The following is an 18,777-nucleotide window of genomic DNA, read 5'->3' on the forward strand; positions in this document are numbered from 1 at the left end:
TTTTTTGTTTGGTGTTCTTAAAGCAAAATGTTTTACTCTTCAAATTGTTAGCGACATTTGGCATTTTAATAGTAGGCATCACCTGGTGAGACTTCATCTAGTATGTCAAATGCTTGTCTGCCTACACACCTTGTTATTAGCCACTTAGTCCCTGCCTAAAACGTAAACTTGCATAAAAGAGTGCCCAGGGTTTTGGGGCAGCCATGTCATTTTACAGCCAACTGAAGCAACTTGCAGGCATCCAGAAAATGCCATGCTTACTCGAAAATAAATGCCTTTCCATTCATAGATTTATCAGCAAAATGAATTTGAAAGAAATGGATTCACCTTATCGGTTATCACATTTACCACTACAGTGAATCGAATCTTAAAATATATCGCACTACTTGGAAAACAAAGCAGCTCTGTATAGCTGCATACCAAATATACATCTAAAAATAAAAACAGAGAGCAATGCATAGTGTACGTAAGACCACTTTAATAGTTAAAGCGGAAGTAAACCCATCAATCTAACAGTTTGAAAAAACAGTTAAATTCCCGGCATGCTGGAAATGTTAACTGTCACATTGGTTGTGCTCTCAACCAAACTGTCAAACCATCCAATGGCTGGTGTCATAACTGATCACATGTGCAGCTTCATGACAGTTAAAGATTAAAGGGAGGCCAAGATGGCAGCTTCCTTGGCTGAAAACGTTAGGAGGGTTTACTTCCACTTTAAACATTAAAATTGCACTTACATAGAAGTAACTTGATTAATGCATATTAACAACAATAATGATCTAGATGCACACAGCTCACTGGAAGCTGACAGTAGAGACAATTACGGTAAAAATGCTGGGGTGGACAATGGAGATGTCTAGGGAGAGACACAGCAGAGGGGTTCCAAGCTGGAACTACAGTAGATGAGGACCAACTTTTATGTTTCAGGGCTGTGCCCCTTCACTAATGTGATCCTCTGCTCCGGACTGGCCCAAAGATATATGGTACCTGACATGGTAAGACTGCTGGTAGACACTGGATTCTGTCAGATCATCAGGACCTTCTGTCCCAAGGAATGATTTCCCATCCTGCTTCAGTCACAGGCTTTAATAGTCAGACTCTGAGGAACAAGGATGTCTGTGAGTACTATAGTGCTGAAAAAAGTATTAAGACTGCTTCTTGCAGGGTCTGCCATTTGACATGAAAGCGTATTTTACTGGGTAGGAGTTTTCCGGCAGAAACTTCTCAAGACAAATCCTCCATCCTGCAGCTGGGTCTGGGCCAGCAATTTGGCTCTCCACATTATCAAGGGTTGGGTTTCTGCCCTTTCTGTTTGAAAGGCCATTGGCTACTCACTCTTTGAAGACCTTGGTACATAGGGTCCCCCATGAAATCCTCATCTGATGCCAGCTTAGGGTGTAATATCCTTCAGGCAGCTCTTTGACATTAAAACTGCAGGTATTCCAAAAATTTCCACCTTTTACCTAAATACCCACCGCTGCGCCTAGACAAAGCCTGCTCCCTCAACTAGAGCTGCCACTTGGAAAAAATGTAAAGCACTAATCGTATTTTACCTTTTAAAACTAAAATCAGAAAAAAGGAAAAATAGTGGCGCTTAACTATAAATTACCGTATATACTCGAGTATAAGCCGAGATTTTCAGCCTCTTTTTTGAGGCTGAAAGTGCCCCCTCGGCTTATACTCGAGTCATCGCTGTCTGCCTGCTCGATCAGCGTATCGAGCAGACAGACGGCGGACATTAATTTTCAAAAGCCGCGCCTCCTTCTCCGCCTCCGCCTGTGATAGGCGGAACACTGAATTTCCCAGCAGTCAGTGTTCCGCCTATCACGGACATCCGCTCATTCTCATACTACGGACGAGTATGAGAGGATGTCTGTGATAGGCGGAACACAGGCTGCTGGGAAATTGAGTGTTCCGCCTATCACAGGCGGAGGCGGAATTTTGAATTGTAGAATGGCCGCCGAGAAGAGCGGCGATCCATCGGCACGGGACGGAGGAGGCACGGCACGGCACGGGACGGAGGAGACACGGGACGGAGGAGGCACGGCACGGGGGAGGCACGGCACGGGACGGAGGAGGCACGGCACGGGACGGAGGAGGCTCGGGACGACGGCGGCTCGGGACGGAGGCTTGGGACACAGGTAGGCTGGACACACACACAAGGCTGCACGGACACACACACACACACACACACACACACACACACACACACACACACACACACACACACACACACACACACGGATGGATGGATGGATGGATGGATACACACACACACACACACACACACAGGGATGGATGGATGGATGGATACACACACACACACACACACAGGGATGGATGGATGGATGGATACACACACAGGGATGGATGGATGGATGGACACACACACAGGGATGGATGGACGGACACACACACAGGGATGGACGGACACACAGGGATGGACAGCCATGTCTCACCCTCGGCTTATACACGAGTCAATAAGTTTTCCAGTTTTTTGGGGGTAAATTGGGGGCCTCGGCTTATACTCGGGTCGGCCTATACTCGAGTATATACGGTATAACTAACTCCAAGAAACGTGACTACAATTGGTATGAACATGCGTGAGAACAACAATTGTATCACCCTGTGATAAGTGAACCAAATAAATTTGTCACAGAACAAACTAAATTAAGATAAAGTTCATGAGTGTCCAAAAGTATCCTTTGAAGTAATGTCTCTCACGGCACTCACGACTCCCAATGCCTGCACTTTCGTATCAGGCTTAAGCGCTTATCAGCAAACAGCAAGTAGTGAACCATTGCTCCAATCATCCATTGTGCAAATTTGAATATTCCACATGTAAAATAATAAAGGTGCTCCAATAGTGTAAAACACAAAAACACTTCAACCTTTACACTCGCATTTCACAGTTTAAAAGCCAGCAAATAGTTATCAAAGTCACAGCAAGCCTCACTCCTGAACAGCACAAACTTTGGACTGTGGCCATGGCAGACCCGAGGTGTGCGAGCTTGTAAGCGTTGTTCTCACCCTCTCCTCAGTGCCCAGACATAGATGCGAATCACCACTTCCTGTTCAGCTCCAAACACTGCACATTACTGGTGATGATTGCTACACAGCCACTCCCCAGACGTTTTGTCATACACTGACTTCCTCATGGGGGGTTCGTCGGGGGCGTGGCTGTGTAGTAATCATCACCAGTAATGTGCAGTGTTTGGGAAATAAAATTGGCGGCAAAAAAAATTGTGAGAAAAAAAACGGCACGTCCTCCCCCAGGTCCATACCAGGCCCTTCGGGTCTAGGATGGACTTGGAGGGGATACCCCCAAACCAATAAAAAAAAAAAATGCCATGGTGTCCCCCTCCAAAATCCATCTGAGCAAGCAGCCCGGCAGGTCAGGATAAGGAGGGAATGAGCGTGCGCCCCCACCCCTCCTGAACCATACCGGGGGGTCATGCCCTCAACATGTGCGGCTGCGGCGCTTTGGGGAAGGGGTGGTGGCTCTATGTGAAGGAGTATGGGGTACATTGTACCCCTACCTATTCACAAAAAAAGTAGTGTAGTGTGACAATAGACAGTTTTTGACAAGTCCTTTATTAAATATGCCGTCTTCTTCCTCCGGTCTTCTTCCTCTGTCTTCCCCCACTTCTTCCTTTGTCTTCTTCCTCTGGTCTTCATTCAGACTTCATTCAGAGACGCCGGCCCCTTGTGACGTCACCGTCCTGACATGATGGTTCCGTGATGTCACAATGGGGTGGGGTCTCGGGATGACCCCATTCAATGACCATGCCCCATATGAAATGTGCGATATCGAAGCAGACAGAATGGTGGGGCAGAGCATCGGAGGAGTTTTTTTTTCGTTTTTTTTTCCCCAGCGGGTTTGCAGAGGAGGAAGATGACCAGAGGAAGAAATGTGAGAAGACTTTTTTTTTGAATAAAGGACTTTACAAAAACGGTCTCATCACACTACACTACTCATTCATATGGGGGGGGGGTGCTGGAATCTGGGGAAGGGGGCTTCCGGATTCTGATAAGCCCCCCACCCTGCAGACCCCCACAAGCACCGGCCAGGGCTGTGGGGAAGAGGCCCTGGTCTCCAAAGTACCCCCCTATATTGAGGGCTTGTGGCCTGGGGGATGTGCTTGCTTGTCCCCTCCCTTTCCTGACCTGCTGGGCTGCATGCTCAGATAAGGGTTTTGGGGGTGGACCCAATGCTGTTGTGTTTTTTTTTTTTTACATTACGCTGTCAGTGGGGAAGCCAGCTGAGAGCTAATGACTCATAAGTTGTTAAGGACGCAGTGGCAGGCTTCCCGGCCTGCTCCTTAGCAACCAGCTATATAGAGTGAATGAAAAGTAGCCAAAAAAAAACACAAATTGCATTAAAAGTGCAGCACTTGCATTTTGGATGTGGGTCCATTGAAGTCTATTACATGCAAAATGCTGCATTTTGCGGGTAAAATAGTCCCCAACCTTTTCAAAAACAGAGGCACAAAAATGCATTGATGTGAATGTGTTTCATAGGAACCCATGTTAAAAAAAAAGAAATTAACAACTCAAGTTGTGGGTTCAGCTTGAACAAGATCTGAGCCCTATCCCCTTGAATAGAGCTCCATGGTGCTACGACTCCTTGCCTAATAAGGTAAAGTCACACTCGATACTCAGCCAGACGGCAAAGGTATGCTGGAGGTCCGCTAATTGCATATCCCTGACCTATAGCTTTCAGGGTATTCTCTGGCCTCACACTTCCTAACACAGGGGAAAATGGCCCTTGCTACAAGACTTAATAGACCCGCTGGGGCCTTTTCACCTGAAGTTTTGGAATGCTCTCCAACTTTCTCACTTCCTTTGGGATCCCCCCCCCCCCCCCCAAACAATTTTGACCAACCACTCACAACCTTAGAGGAAATATGTTCACCTGAAGGGGCATTTCCACACACGCTCTCGAACATGGATAATCTCCTAATTACTCCCTCAGACCCCCACTCCCTAAACTGCATTGCTGAATGAGAACGAGACTTAAATCACACGTTTAGCCCGCAACAAAAACAATGTGTCCTCCGTTTCACATAAAAATCATCAATCTGCACAAAAATACAGGAAACCAATTTTACAATCTTAACCAGGTGCTATAGGACACCAGCGAGGCGAAGTAAAATTTACCCTGCAACATCGATAAATGCTGGAGATGCCAGGAGGAGCGGGGTACACTACTACACGTCTTTTGGTCATGCCCAGTTATAGCATAATTTTGGTCAGAGGTCAAGGACATTGCCCAGAAATTCTCAAATCTGCAAATTCCGGAAGACCCAGCCTTCTTCCTTGTCCACCTCTCAGCTGCCCCGGTGAAATCCTACAAAAAAATCAATTATCCGTTGCCTCCTTGACGCAGCCAAATCATGTATCCCACTGAAGTGGAAAACCCCACAATCCCCTACTATCGGGAAGTGGCTCAGCAAAGTAGAACAAATGAATAAATTTGAGGACCTAATTCTAACAGCTCAACACCAACAAGAACGATATTCCAAGACATGGTCACTTTGGAACATGTTTGTCTATTCTGAGGAGGGTTGCATTCTATTTGGAAACTAAAATAGCAGTCACACATCAATCAGGTCCTAGAGATCGACCCCCCCCCCCCCAGCTTTTTGTTTCCCCCTCCCCCTCCCCTCTCACCCATCTGCTGTTTTTCTATCTATCTAATCTACTCTTTAGTCTTTTACCTTTCCTCTCTCTGTTTTTCCTCTTTGTGTCCTGTGTTTTCACAGCTGCAGCTGGTTCTTGTTTCTATGTTATGAACGTAAAAAAAGAGACACATGGGATTACCATACTGAACAATATACCTCTGGTTAGAGCTGGACAAATTGGTGTCTTACTTTCTCTTTTGTACTGATTTCTATATGTTCTGTATACTTTGATATGTTGGTTATTTCGTGTCAGGGGCCCATGGACCTCTCCCTTTGACTAAACAAAAGATTTGTAAAAAAATGTAATATGTTTCTGAAAAAAGCATGAAAAAACACATTGTGTAAATGGAGCCTAACAGTGGTGTTAAAAAAAAAAAAAAAAAGTATTTGTGGGTTTAAGCAATCTTCTTTTTTTTTTATACAATTCTCAAGACGCTGGGGGGGGGGGGGGGGGGGGGGGCTGTGTCTACATACTTTTGCTAATAAGTGTCCCTTATTCCCATTTCAGAAAGTTGGGAGGTATGCAGGCTGCTTCTTTTTCCTCCTATTCTAGGTGGATTGGATATCTTATCATTGAAGCCTATCAACTTAAAGTGGATGTAAATCCTCACCCAGTGAAGTGAACAGCCTCAGATGATAGACAGGGGGGAAACTTCAGCTTTATATATCATTTAGAAAGTGCACATTGTGTTACAGATTTTCTTTGTTCAGCACTAGGAGTGGATTATTGGCATACAGCCAAGACAGCTGATTTGAGGAAAGGCACACACTCCCACTCCTATCAGGCTGATAACAGAGCTACGGAACAGAAGAAACACACTGGACTGCTTTGGAGAGAGAAAAGAAAACACTACAGATAAATGTACCCAGCTCAAATTTCATGAATTGGGTTTACATTCACTTTAAGGACAAGATTTCCCTTTTCCAGTTAAGGCCCACTCTACTAGGTCTGATAGTGCTTCATGGGCTTTTCACCTTAAGGCCCGGTTCACACCGCTGCGGGGGGAGATCCGGATGTGATTCGCACAGCAAATCACATCCGATCTCCGTAGCGATGCGAGTTCAGCCATACAGATAGTATGGCTGAATTCGCAGCACTCCCGCAGCAAACTCGCACGGGACCCTTTTTTGGGTCCGCAACAGAATCGGATCGCATGGGGGTTCACACCATGCGATCCGATTCCTGTGCGAGTCGGCAGATCGCACTGCGATATGCCGATGGATCTGGGGGTGTCATTAACATAACATTGACACTCCCAGCCGTCCGCATAGGGCAGTGTGAACTGCCGGCGGGAGGTGTGCGATGCGGGTAAACGCCGCAGATTCGCGGCGTTCCCGCATCGCTATAGTGTGAACCCGGCCTCAGGCATTATTCTCAGATTTCCAAAACTGCCACCTGGTCTTGTGTTCACGTTTGCAAAGTTCTCAGCTCCCACCCTATTGTTCATGTGAGCCACTCCTACCATTTCTTACTACAAAACTGAGGCATGCTGGGAGTAAGTGGGTTATACTCGGGGCTCAAGTCCTGCGGGAACGCATGGGAAGGGAGTTCCTGTACTTTTTCCCCAACAGGAACACAGTTCCCGTTAGCAGCTGCTTCCTGCAAATGCTTGAGTAACTGGTGGCTAGGCTGAGCAAGAGCGAGAGCAGCCCAGCCACAGACACCACACCAGACAGAGCCACACTTACTGCTGGCAAGGATCCAGCCTGTGCCCACTGCCCAGTAAGTGCCAGACAGTCCCGGGGCCGCTGCCAACTACTCCCGCAGCTGCTGTAGCACATTGCCAGCAGTGCAGTCCAACTCTGAGCTGCTAGACTTCTCCAGTTCAACTTCTCCTCTCCTGAGCTGAGCCTCCGAGTCCTCCCGCCCACGAGGTCCGCCACGAGTTTGCTGCCCGCCAGAGTCATTGATAAACTTCCAGGTTAGTGTGTTACACACACTTTGTTAGTTACAGTGAGCATGCTCCCCCTCCATTCTGCTGCTGTGTCCCCTACTCCCCCTCCGTTCTGCTGCTGTCTCCCCCACTCCCCCTCCGTTCTGCTGCTGTCTCCCCCTCCGTTCTGCTGCTTTCTCCCCCTCCGTTCTGCTGTCCCCCACTCCCCCTCCATTCTGCTCCTGTCTTCCCCACTCCCCTCTGTTCTGCTGCTGTCTCCCCCACTCCCCCTCTGTTCTGCTGCTGTCCCCCACTCCCCTTCCGTTCTACTGCTGTGTTCCCCACTCCCCCTCCGTTCTGCTGCTGACTCCCCCTCCGTTCTGCTGCTGTCTCCCCCACTCCTCCTCCGTTCTGCTGTGTCCCCCACTCCCCCTCCGTTCTGCTGCTGTGTCCCCCACTCCCCCTCCGTTCTGCTGCTGTGTCCCCCACTCCCCCTCCGTTCTGCTGCTGTCTCCCCCACTCCCCCTCCGTTGTGCTGCTGTCTCCCCCACTCCCCCTCCGTTCTGCTGCTGTCTCCCCCACTCCCCCACTCCCCCTCCGTTCTGGTGCTGTCTCCCTTACTCCCCCTCCAATCTGGTGCTGTCCCCCTCCAGTTTTCCTCTGTGTCCCCCTCCGTTCTGCTACTGCCCCCCTCCATTCTGCTGCTGTCCCCCTCCAGTTTTCCTCCATGTCCCCCTCTGTTCTGCTCTCCCCCTCCGTTCTGCTCCCCCCCCTCCGTTCTTGTGGTGATTATTCTATTAGTTTGACAAGTTAACTTATTTTGTTTTTATAAACTGGACTTTACAATAAATGCTGCACTGTATTTTCTGTGAAATATATATGCATATGAGCGTATCATTTTTTTTTTGTTAGTGGGGGAATGGATCTTGGGTGGGAGCTCCCACACATTTTTTTTTCCCAGGACTTGACCCCTGTTTATACTGGGTTGTCTTACGGGTAGCTAAAGGTCCCCTTTCAAACAAGGAAAAGGTGAGTCAAAAATATTGTTTTTTTTATTCGCCATTAAATCCTTCTCTTGGAGTGCATTGAGGGATATGTGTTTTAAAGTGCACCTGGAAAGTATTCACAGCGGTTCAGTTTTTCCACATTTTGTTATGTTACAGCTTTATTCCAAAATTGATTAAATTAATTATTTTGCTCAAAATCCTACAAACAATGCCCCATAATAACAACGTGAAAGAAGTTTGTTTGAAATATTTGCAAATTTATTACAAATAAAAAAAAATAACAAATCACATGTACCTAAGTATTCACAGCTTTTGCCATGACACCTAAAATTGAGCTCAGGTGCATCCTGTTTCCGCTGATCATCCTTGAGATGTTTGTACAACTTGATTGGAGTCTGTCTATGGTAAATTCAGTTGATTGGACATGATTTGGAAAAGCACACACCTGTCTATATAAGGTCCCACAGTTAACAGTGCATGTTAGAGCACAAACTAAGCCATGAAGTCCAAGGAATTGTCTGTAGACTTCCGAGACAGTATTGTATCGAGGCACAGATCTGGGGAAGGGTACAGAAAAATGTCTGCAGCATTGAATGTCCCATTGAACACAGTGACCTCCATCATCCGTAAATGAAAGTTTGGAACCACCAGGATTTTTCCTAGAGGGGGCTGCCCGGCCAAACTGAGTGATCGGCCGAGAAGGGCCTTAGTCAGGGAGCTGACCAAGAACCCGATGGTCATTCTGAGTCTGACAGCATTTCTCTGTGGAGAGATGAGAACCTTCCAGAAGAACAACCATCTCTGCAGCACTCCACCAATCAGGCCTGTATGGTAGAGTGGCCAGACAGAGGTTACTCTTCAGTAAAAGGCACATGACAGCCTGCCTGGAGTTTGCCAAAAGAAACAAAATTCTCTGGTCTAATGAAACAAAGATTAAAAACAAAGATTGAACTCTTTGGCCTGAATGGCATACGTTATGTCTGGAGGAAAGCATGCTCCACTTATCACCAGGCCAATACCAACCCTACAGTTAAGCATGGTGGTGGCAGCAACAAGCTGCGGGGATGTTTTTCATTGGCAGGAACTGGGAGACTAGTAAGGATTGAGGGAAAGATAAATGTACAGAGACATTCTTGATGAAAACCTGCTTTAGAGCACTCTGGACCTCATACTGGGGCAAAGGTTCATCTTACAACATGACAACAACCCTAAGCACACAGCCAAGATAACAAAGGAGTGGCTAAGGGACAACTCTGTGAATGCCCTTAAGTGGCCCAGCCAGAGCCCAGACTTGAACCTGATTGAACATCTCTGGAGAGATCTGAAAATGGCTGTGCATTGATGCTCCCCATCCAACCTGATGGAGCTTGAGAGGTCCTGCAAAGAAGAATGGGAGAAACTGGCCAAAAATAGGTGTGCCAAGCTTGAAGCATCATACGCCAAAGGTGCGTCAACAAAGTATTGAGTAAAGGCTATGAATGCTTATGTACATGTGGTTTTATTTTATTTTTTATAAATTTGAAAAGATTTCAAACAAACCTCTTTCCCATTATTGGGTATTGTTTGTAGAATTTTGAGGAAAATAATGAATATAATCCATTTTGGAATAAGGCTGTAACATAAGGAAATGTAAAAAAGTGAAGTGCTTTGATTACTTTCCAGATACACTGTAAACCATGGTAGCTGTGCTTCAGCTGATGTAAACATCATCAAAAATCTCCCTGCCAAATAAATGCAGCTAAAAAGCTGATTAGACTGTTTTCATGCATCAAACTCTTAACATTTTGCTGCATAAAATGCATTTCATATACAAATCCAATTCTTTCCTGTGTGGCTATTGCCCATCTAGAAGCTGCAGTTTGTGTGTTTTGGACAGGGAAAATATATGGGCCCACGTCCATAGTCTCCTGCGTGAAAGCTCAAACCTGATTTATTGCCAACGCAAAACAGACCAACACTCAATCATAAGGCCAATTATGATTTGCTAAATGATGTAAAGCACAGGTAATAGCTGAGTACAGTCACCACATGTTATAAAACTGAGCATGCCTGTTACTTAACCGTTCATAATTTGTGCTCAGTAGTTCAATTCTAAGGATCTGGTTACAGATTTGTGCTGGGTTGGTAAATATTCAGTGCCCTTTTTCTGACCCATTTCCAAACTTGGTCCTACAGAATGGAGAAAGTGCTGAAGAAGCCTAAGGTTTCTGGATGATTAGCCAAGAGTATTTTGTTAATCATGCTAAGCTGATGTTTCAAAGGTGCATTATCCACTGATGTTAAATATTAATAGACCTGACAAATATAAACCTGACAGTTGACAGCACTTTCGAGCCATCACAAGGAAGCCAGCACTGATTTCTGTAAGTAAGATCGACTCTGTTATGTTCTGTTTGTTGTATATATGATTTTTCTAGTGTATGATGAATCTCGCTACAGAAAGGATAGCCATGTAGAGTGCATTTTTAGAGTGTACTGGGTCTTATTGTTTAAAAACCTTTATTTGCACTGAAAATGATAGACGATAGGTCAATCAGTATTAGATATTCAGCTGCTTGTGCAAATTTTATTAATATTTCTACTCTATTATTTAGATATAATTGAGCAATGATCTGAAACCACTTAGATTTCAGGATATATATATATATATATATATATATATATATATATATATATATATGTGTGTGTGTGTTGGTTGAAAAAGGATGTCTTCAAGTAGCAGCCAGAAAAGCTTGGATATTAGAATCTTGGTCAGAAAGCTTGAATGTAAGTGCCTGGGCATAAGAACACAAAAGTTTAAGATGTAGGTTGTCATCCATTGCTTCCGGAGTTACATTGATGTTCTCCATGACCACACATTTTTTTCTATTAGTTTTTAGTTCTTATTCGTTTCTACCAATGAATATCGCCAAATTGGGCCAAAAAATAGATGAATACATTTTCCATTATGTGTGCTGATCAATAAAGCCATCACTCATATGACTTATTAAACCATTTCAGCACCAAACCATTTAGATCCAATGAAAGTAATTATAAATGGTTTATCCACACCCCACCCCCCAGTATTTCTAACATGTGGTTTGACTACCATGCAAAGCACAGAGCCCCCATCGTGAAGTCAATGTATGGCACTGTCCTGATAACAGCTGTACTTTATATATGTGTATGCCACAACCCCTTGAAATTTACACTTTTTATACAACTCAAAACAAATTGATGCGAGTAATCCAGGTATGTGAAGATTTCAAATACTCTCTTTAGAGTCAAATACGGTTTTGTGTTTAACAGGATAAAATAACATAGTTAATGACCAGATGTTTAATACATAAAGCAATACAATGTAAGTCCCATATCTAGTACGCTTTAGGATACAATCCAGTAAGGAGTACAAACACAGCCATCTGTTAAGATCAGGCGGCTAAAATGGTTGTGTATTGCAGAGTGAACGATCAGAGTTGGGAAGTAAAGCATCTGGGTCTAAGGTATGGAGACATAGAAGTGGGGAGGAGGGGAGAGGGAGGGAAAGAGGGAAGGGGGGGGGGAGATTACAATCAAAGTAATTACAATCATTACTCAATCTTGCTATTGCCATAACCCTCTTGTTTGACATGTAATAGGTCCCAGAAAAAATGGTGTGCATTCTGCTTTTTTATTTTTTATTTCTATGCTGGGTTAGGGGGGTAAAGTAGATGCAGTGTGGGAGAGGGAAAGGTTAGAGGGGGCTTGAGCAGACCCGGGTGCAACAGACCTGTGTGATGGGATCAGAAGGTGTGTCTGGGTTGTCTATGGGGTGCCAGCATCGCTTTCATATGAGCCATAGGATTTAAAATTTGTCAAAGATGTCATTGTCTAGGGCTATCATCTCTTCCATGCACATAATGTTGTGGCCTATTGAGACCCATAAGGAAAGGAGGGAGGTGGTAGTGGTTTTCCAGAATAGGGGGATAAGTTGTCTGGCAGCTAACAGGAAAAAGCGTAGCAAGGTGTGTTTTTGAGAGCAAATACTCTCTTTAAGAGATCTACAGTATATGAAGCCAAAGGCATCAGAGCCCAGTTTTACGTTAGGTCATGAATGGGACTGCCTCTAGATTTTTGCATAGCCAGTTTTTAGCATTAAGCATAACGATTTTATTCAAACTGGTATGTAAGGAGTAGGGGCACACAAACGCATCTGGTCCCGATTACTCATAGGGCAAATGATTGTAATTAGATATTCTATTTTGTCTGATGATTACATATGTGGAATCTGTGTTTGAACATAGACATGAGTTCATCACCTTATCCATCCAAAAATCACCAAATCTGGTGACTGTTAACATGTCTATAAGTAGGGTACCTTTATGGATAGTATATACATACATATGTAATTGTTGCTTATTACTTTACATTACTTTTTTTTTGAGCAAATAAGTTAGCTTGCTTCACTAGGCATAATGATGGTTGTTTTAAAGTCTTAGCTTGTTTTCATGGAGCACTATTATTATATTTGTTCAACAAAGTCCAGATATTATCTTGGCCCCTAGCTCCAATACATTTGATATAATCTGTTGTGAATCAGGCAGGATCCTCTGTAATGTATGTCTGGCCTTCTGAAATTGGGTTTGTATTTATACTATTTACTAGATAGTGGGTTTTAATATATCTGAACCAGAGGATCAAATGAAGATTCAGGGAATATAGAAAATGTTAGATATTGGACCACTCAAATTAACTTCACATACAAGGTGCAGCAAAGTCCAACATGGCTACTTCAAATAAATCAGTGTCTTAAAGTAGACATACCTCTAATTTCCTGAAAAACTGTGCATCATAAACCATTTCAATTTTTTCACTTTTTATGCATTTTTTTTTACTCATAGTTATAAATACATACAGAATTCACAAGTGGTAATGTGGGGAATAGAGAACAAGGTGACCACATCTGTCTCCAATGCCAAATGCAATCAAGTGAGGGAGGCAAATATTCAACTACATGTTGCATACAATGATCATTCAGGCTGTACATAATGTTCAAAGCTAGTATAGGTGATTGAAAAACAGCAATTGTGTTAATGGTAAAGCTAGAAACAATTATCAGCTTCCCATTGTGCACAAGAGTAGAAAGTCACATATGGTGTGGGGACACACTCCAACAGGGGTAATATGGATACTATGGACAAGTGGACAAGCTTGGGGAGAGATAATGAGTGGTCCAAATACAGGCTAATTCTGGGGTATAGGGAAGGATGAGGAGTTTTTCGAGTCTACCATGTGTCTAATGTCTTCAATGTGACAAATCCACTGCTGAATGGATGTGGGTATGAGGGATACAGCAGTTTTACCACTGATCTTTATTTATTTATTTAAACCTTGATGGGCACTTTATTATGGAACAGGAGAAAAAACACAGGGCAGTAATATGGACCTGTGACAAGATGGACTAAAGGGACAGACAAGACCAAACGATTTGTAGCATGCTTCCTGGTATTGAGCCACATCCCCAGCAAGACTATGATAGCAAGGGGTAATTAGTGTGCAGTGGCGTATGATACCAATGGGTAAAATTACCTTTTTTTTTTTTTTACATAACATATGTTTTCACTTTTTTCATACTTTGTTGTAACTCAGTGCTGTTGATCTCTTTTAGCCACTTTTCAGCAAATTCCTGCTTACCTGCAACAGTGATGGCTGCAGTTTTTTTTTTCTCAGTGCAGGTTTCCTGGTAGTAACAACAGTAGTATATGCCTGCTTAATGTGTGTGTGTGTGTGTGTGTGTGTTGGAATAGCCACTTACAGTCCCAAACTAACGCACTTGTGACAACACAAGAGCGCAACTGGGAAGCAAGGACAGATTTCTACCACTCTATAATATAAAGGGCCTGAACATGGACCCCACTGGCAGGATCATTGGGTATTATTTTAACCCCTTTATGACAGAGGGTAAAACCAATCCAATTCCTGAACACAGTTTTGCAACTTTGGTATGTGTTAATAAAACTGAACATGTAAACTACTTGGTGTATCCAGGTGATTTATACCGCCTCATTTTTTTTTTGATTTTTTTTAACTATTAAAGGAAAATTGGTCCAAAAAGATTATATATATATATATATATATATATATATATATATATATATATATATATATATATATATATATAAATTAAATGTTGCTGTACATTTCTTGCTATGCCATAACCCACCACCAGGAAAAATAACCCAAAAATAAATTCTCCTGCTCCTGCCAATCACAGCAATACTACATATGTATATATTTCTTGTAATAGGTCCCAGAAAAAATAGTGTCCATTCTGTTTTGTTTTTTATTTCCATGCTACCTAAAACACACTGGCACGCTAAGGCTCCATGCACACTGAAGCTCAAAAAAGCTATTTCTGGACGCCAGATTGCTGGCAGAAAACGCTGGTTGAAAAACCTGCTTTTAACAGCGTTTTATACTAGCGTTAATGAGCGTTAATGAGCGTTTTACAGCGTTAGCGTTAATGGGCGTTTTTTATAAAAATACACAGAGGACACTCCAAAAATCCCACAATGCATTGAAAAATAGAATGCCGAACACTAATGAATGAGCGTTAATGAGCGTTAATGAGCGTTAATGAGCGTTTGTCGTTTTTTGCCGCTGAAAAACGGCACTTTAAACGCGAATTTCTGGCGTTCAGAAAAAAGCCCATAAACTCCACTGCTCATTAAAGCTGAAAAACGTCCATGTGTGCATGGACACATAGGCTAACATAGAGTGGACTTTATGGGCTTTTACAAAAAACGCCCAAACTCCAATAAACTGCAGTTTATCAGCTTCAGTGTGCATGGAGCCTAAGGCCGCGTACACACGCGCGGACTGTTTGCCCAACCTTGTTCGTCAAACAGTTTCGGCAAACAGTCCGCTCAAAATTTGCATGAGCGGACTTGCCCACACACGAGCGGACTGTTTGACGAACAAGGTTGGGCAAACAGTTCGCTCAACTTTTGAAATGAACGGACTCGCCCACGTAAGGAGGCAAATCCGCCCATTTCGAGCGCGTGTACAGGTAGGCGGGGCCCGCGAAGGAGACGTCGCGGGCTCCGCCGCCTGGAATGGGCTTAAAGGGGAACCCCAACGCCGAAAAAAATCGGCGTGGGGGTTCCCCCAAAGTCCACACCAGACCCTTGTCCGAGCACGCTACCCGGCCGGCCAGGAAAGGGGGGCGAGCGAGCGCGCCCCCCCTCCTGAGCCGTACCAGGCCGCGTGCCCTCAACATGGGGGGGTGCCTTGGGGAAGGGGGGGCCGCGCGGCCCCCCCACCCCAAAGCACCTTGTCCCCATGTTGATGAGGACAAGGGTCTCTTCCCGACAACCCTGGCCGTTGGTTGTCGGGGTCTGCGGGCGGGGGGCTTATCGGAATCCGGGAGCCCCCTTTAAGAAGGGGGCCCCCGGATACCGGCCCCCCACCCTATGTGAATGAGTATGGGGTACAATGTACCCCTACCCATTCACCTGTGAAATAAAGTACAAAAAAAAACACAACACAGGGGAAAAAATATTTTATTGCACAGCTCCGGGGGTCTTCCGTCTTCGGGGGTCTTCTCGCCGGACTCCTCCGCTATGTGTGTGTAGCTCTTTTACTAGCGGAGGAGCCCGGCTTTCTTCCTCCCCGCCGCCGGCCTCTTCTCCCGACTTCGGGGGTCTTGTCCCCCTCTTCGGTTCTTCTGCCGGGCCACCGCGCCTTCTTGTAGCTCTTTTACAGGCGGTGGCCCGGTCTTCTGTCGCCGCTGCCTTCCGTTCTTCTGTCGCCGCCTTCGGTTCTTCTGCCGGGCCACCGCGCCTTCTTGTAGCTCTTTTACAGGCGGTGGCCCGGTCTTCTGTCGCCGCTGTCGCTGTCGCCGCCTTCCGTTCTTGTTCTTCTTCTTGTTCTTCTTCTTCTTCTCCAGGCGATGTTGACACGTCGCTCTCTCCGGCCGGAATGCCAGAGACACGCTGTGCGGTCACTTATATAGTGACAATGGGGCGGGGTCACATGATATGTCACATGGGTTGGTCACATGGGTTGATGTCACATGGGGACTATGACATCGTAAGGGGGTGGGGTCACCATGTGACCAACCCATGTGACATATACCATGTGACACCGCCCCATTGTCACTATATAAGTGGCAGCGGAGCGTGTCTCTGGCATTCCGGCCGGAGGAAGCGACGTGTCAACATCGCCTGGAGAAGAAGAAGAAGAACAAGAAGAAGAACAAGAACGGAAGGCGGCGACAGCGACAGCGGCGACAGAAGACCGGGCCACCGCCTGTAAAAGAGCTACAAGAAGGCGCGGTGGCCCGGCAGAAGAACCGAAGAGGGGGACAAGACCCCCGAAGTCGGGAGAAGAGGCCGGCGGCGGGGAGGAAGAAAGCTGGACTCCTCCGCTAGTAAAAGAGCTACACACACATAGCGGAGGAGTCCGGCGAGAAGACCCCCGAAGACGGAAGACCCCCGGAGCTGTGCAATAAAATATTTTTTCCCCTGTGTTGTGTTTTTTTTTTGTACTTTATTTCACAGGTGAATGGGTAGGGGTACATTGTACCCCATACTCATTCACATAGGGTGGGGGGCCGGTATCCGGGGGCCCCCTTCTTAAAGGGGGCTCCCGGATTCCGATAAGCCCCCCGCCCGCAGACCCCGACAACCAACGGCCAGGGTTGTCGGGAAGAGGCCCTTGTCCTCATCAACATGGGGACAAGGTGCTTTGGGGTGGGGGGGCCGCGCAGCCCCCCCTTCCCCAAGGCACCCCCCCATGTTGAGGGCACGCGGCCTGGTGCGGCTCAGGAGGGGGGGCGCGCTCGCTCGCCCCCCTTTCCTGGCCGGCCGGGTAGCGTGCTCGGACAAGGGTCTGGTGTGGACTTTGGGGGAACCCCCACGCCGATTTTATTCGGCGTTGGGGTTCCCCTTTAAGCCCATTCCAGGCGGCGGAGCCCGCGACGTCTCCTTCGCGGGCCCCGCCTACCTGTACACGCACTCGAAATGGGCGGACTTTCCGAGCGGGAACAGTCCGCTCATTTCGAAAGTACAGCGGACAGGCCCACACACGGGCGGACTGTTCGCTCAAACACAGTTTCAGCGGACAGTTTTTCGGAATTTCCGAAAGACTTTGTCCGTCCAACTGTCCGCTGAAACTGTCCGCTGAAAGCCCACACACGAGCGGACTGTCCGCCCAAACACTGTTCAGCGGACAAGGTTGGGCGAACAGTCCGCCCGTGTGTACGCGGCCTAACTGATACTAATCCTAAGTTTAAATTTTTTTTTTTTTTCAAAAGATATACTGACCCTGTCATTAACCCTAACTTTGATCGACCTATTTTAACTTAATTTTTTTACATTTTCTTTCTTTTTTTTTATGCACATATTTGTTTTTGTTTACATTTTTCCCTTTAGCAGGAGAAAAAAACAAAAGATACAATGTACCTTTTTCTCCATTCAAGACAAAAAAAAAAAAACACCAGCGTGTTACACAGTGACTGATCACTGCGATAGCCAATCAAAATCTATCACTGCAATTGGATGATCAGGAACCGGGACTCTGAGTTCACAATCATTAGTACTGGAGGTAGGGCTCTCGTGGGAGCCCGATCTCTGTGTTGGGAGTGTGCTGTGCAGCGCATTCCCAGCGCAAACACCAGTATGCCTATATGCATCTTCACAGATAAAGACCCTCTTCCAAGAGGCCGCGTATATGTGTACAGACAGCGACAGCAAGGAGTTAATGAAAACAGCAGATTAAAAATATTTAGATTTTATTATGAAATGACATTTCATAATTCTGAGGCAAGAGATAAGTCCTGGTTCAGCCTGATATATTTATCTGAAGCTGCATTGTTTCATAAGCAGGTTAAAAAATGCACATATTTGCATAAAATGACACATTAAAATTGTATGTTCACAAATAGTTCAACATTTTAAAGTTTTCATGCAAATAATATCATCTTTTTAAATAGGATTACATTTTGGAAGTAGAGAGATGTCACATTCTAGCCCAAAATATTCAAATGTACTGTTATTTTTTTTAATACATAATTTATAAATTATACAGATCAACTGGAAAAAAAAGAAACAAAGATCCTCTTCAATGTGAATCAATCTGCAGCATATGCAGATGTTTCTTTTCTTCAATCAGACAAAAAAGCTGTCCCACCCCAGTGGAAACTGGCTCACCAAATGGAGATGACCCATTAATCCAATAAATTGGTCATACAAG

The 18,777-nt window shown here is 45.3% G+C and overlaps 1 protein-coding gene across 1 annotated transcript in view; it reads left to right on the forward strand.

The window, feature by feature from the left end:
• The first annotated feature begins 10,796 nt into the window (after positions 1-10,796).
• RGN (regucalcin) overlaps positions 10,797-18,777 on the forward strand; it is a 48,299-nt gene continuing 40,318 nt past the window's right edge. Inside the window, exon 1 of the mRNA XM_077482805.1 lies at positions 10,797-10,928. The gene's annotated coding sequence lies outside the window, so the exon portion shown is untranslated. The remainder of the gene's footprint in view (positions 10,929-18,777) is intronic.

The sequence above is a fragment of the Lithobates pipiens genome, unplaced genomic scaffold (assembly GCF_037356315.1).
Source record: "Lithobates pipiens isolate NorthernLeopardFrog02 unplaced genomic scaffold, aLitPip1_a1.2 Scaffold_16, whole genome shotgun sequence".
In the NCBI taxonomy this organism is placed as follows: Eukaryota; Metazoa; Chordata; class Amphibia; order Anura; family Ranidae; genus Lithobates; species Lithobates pipiens.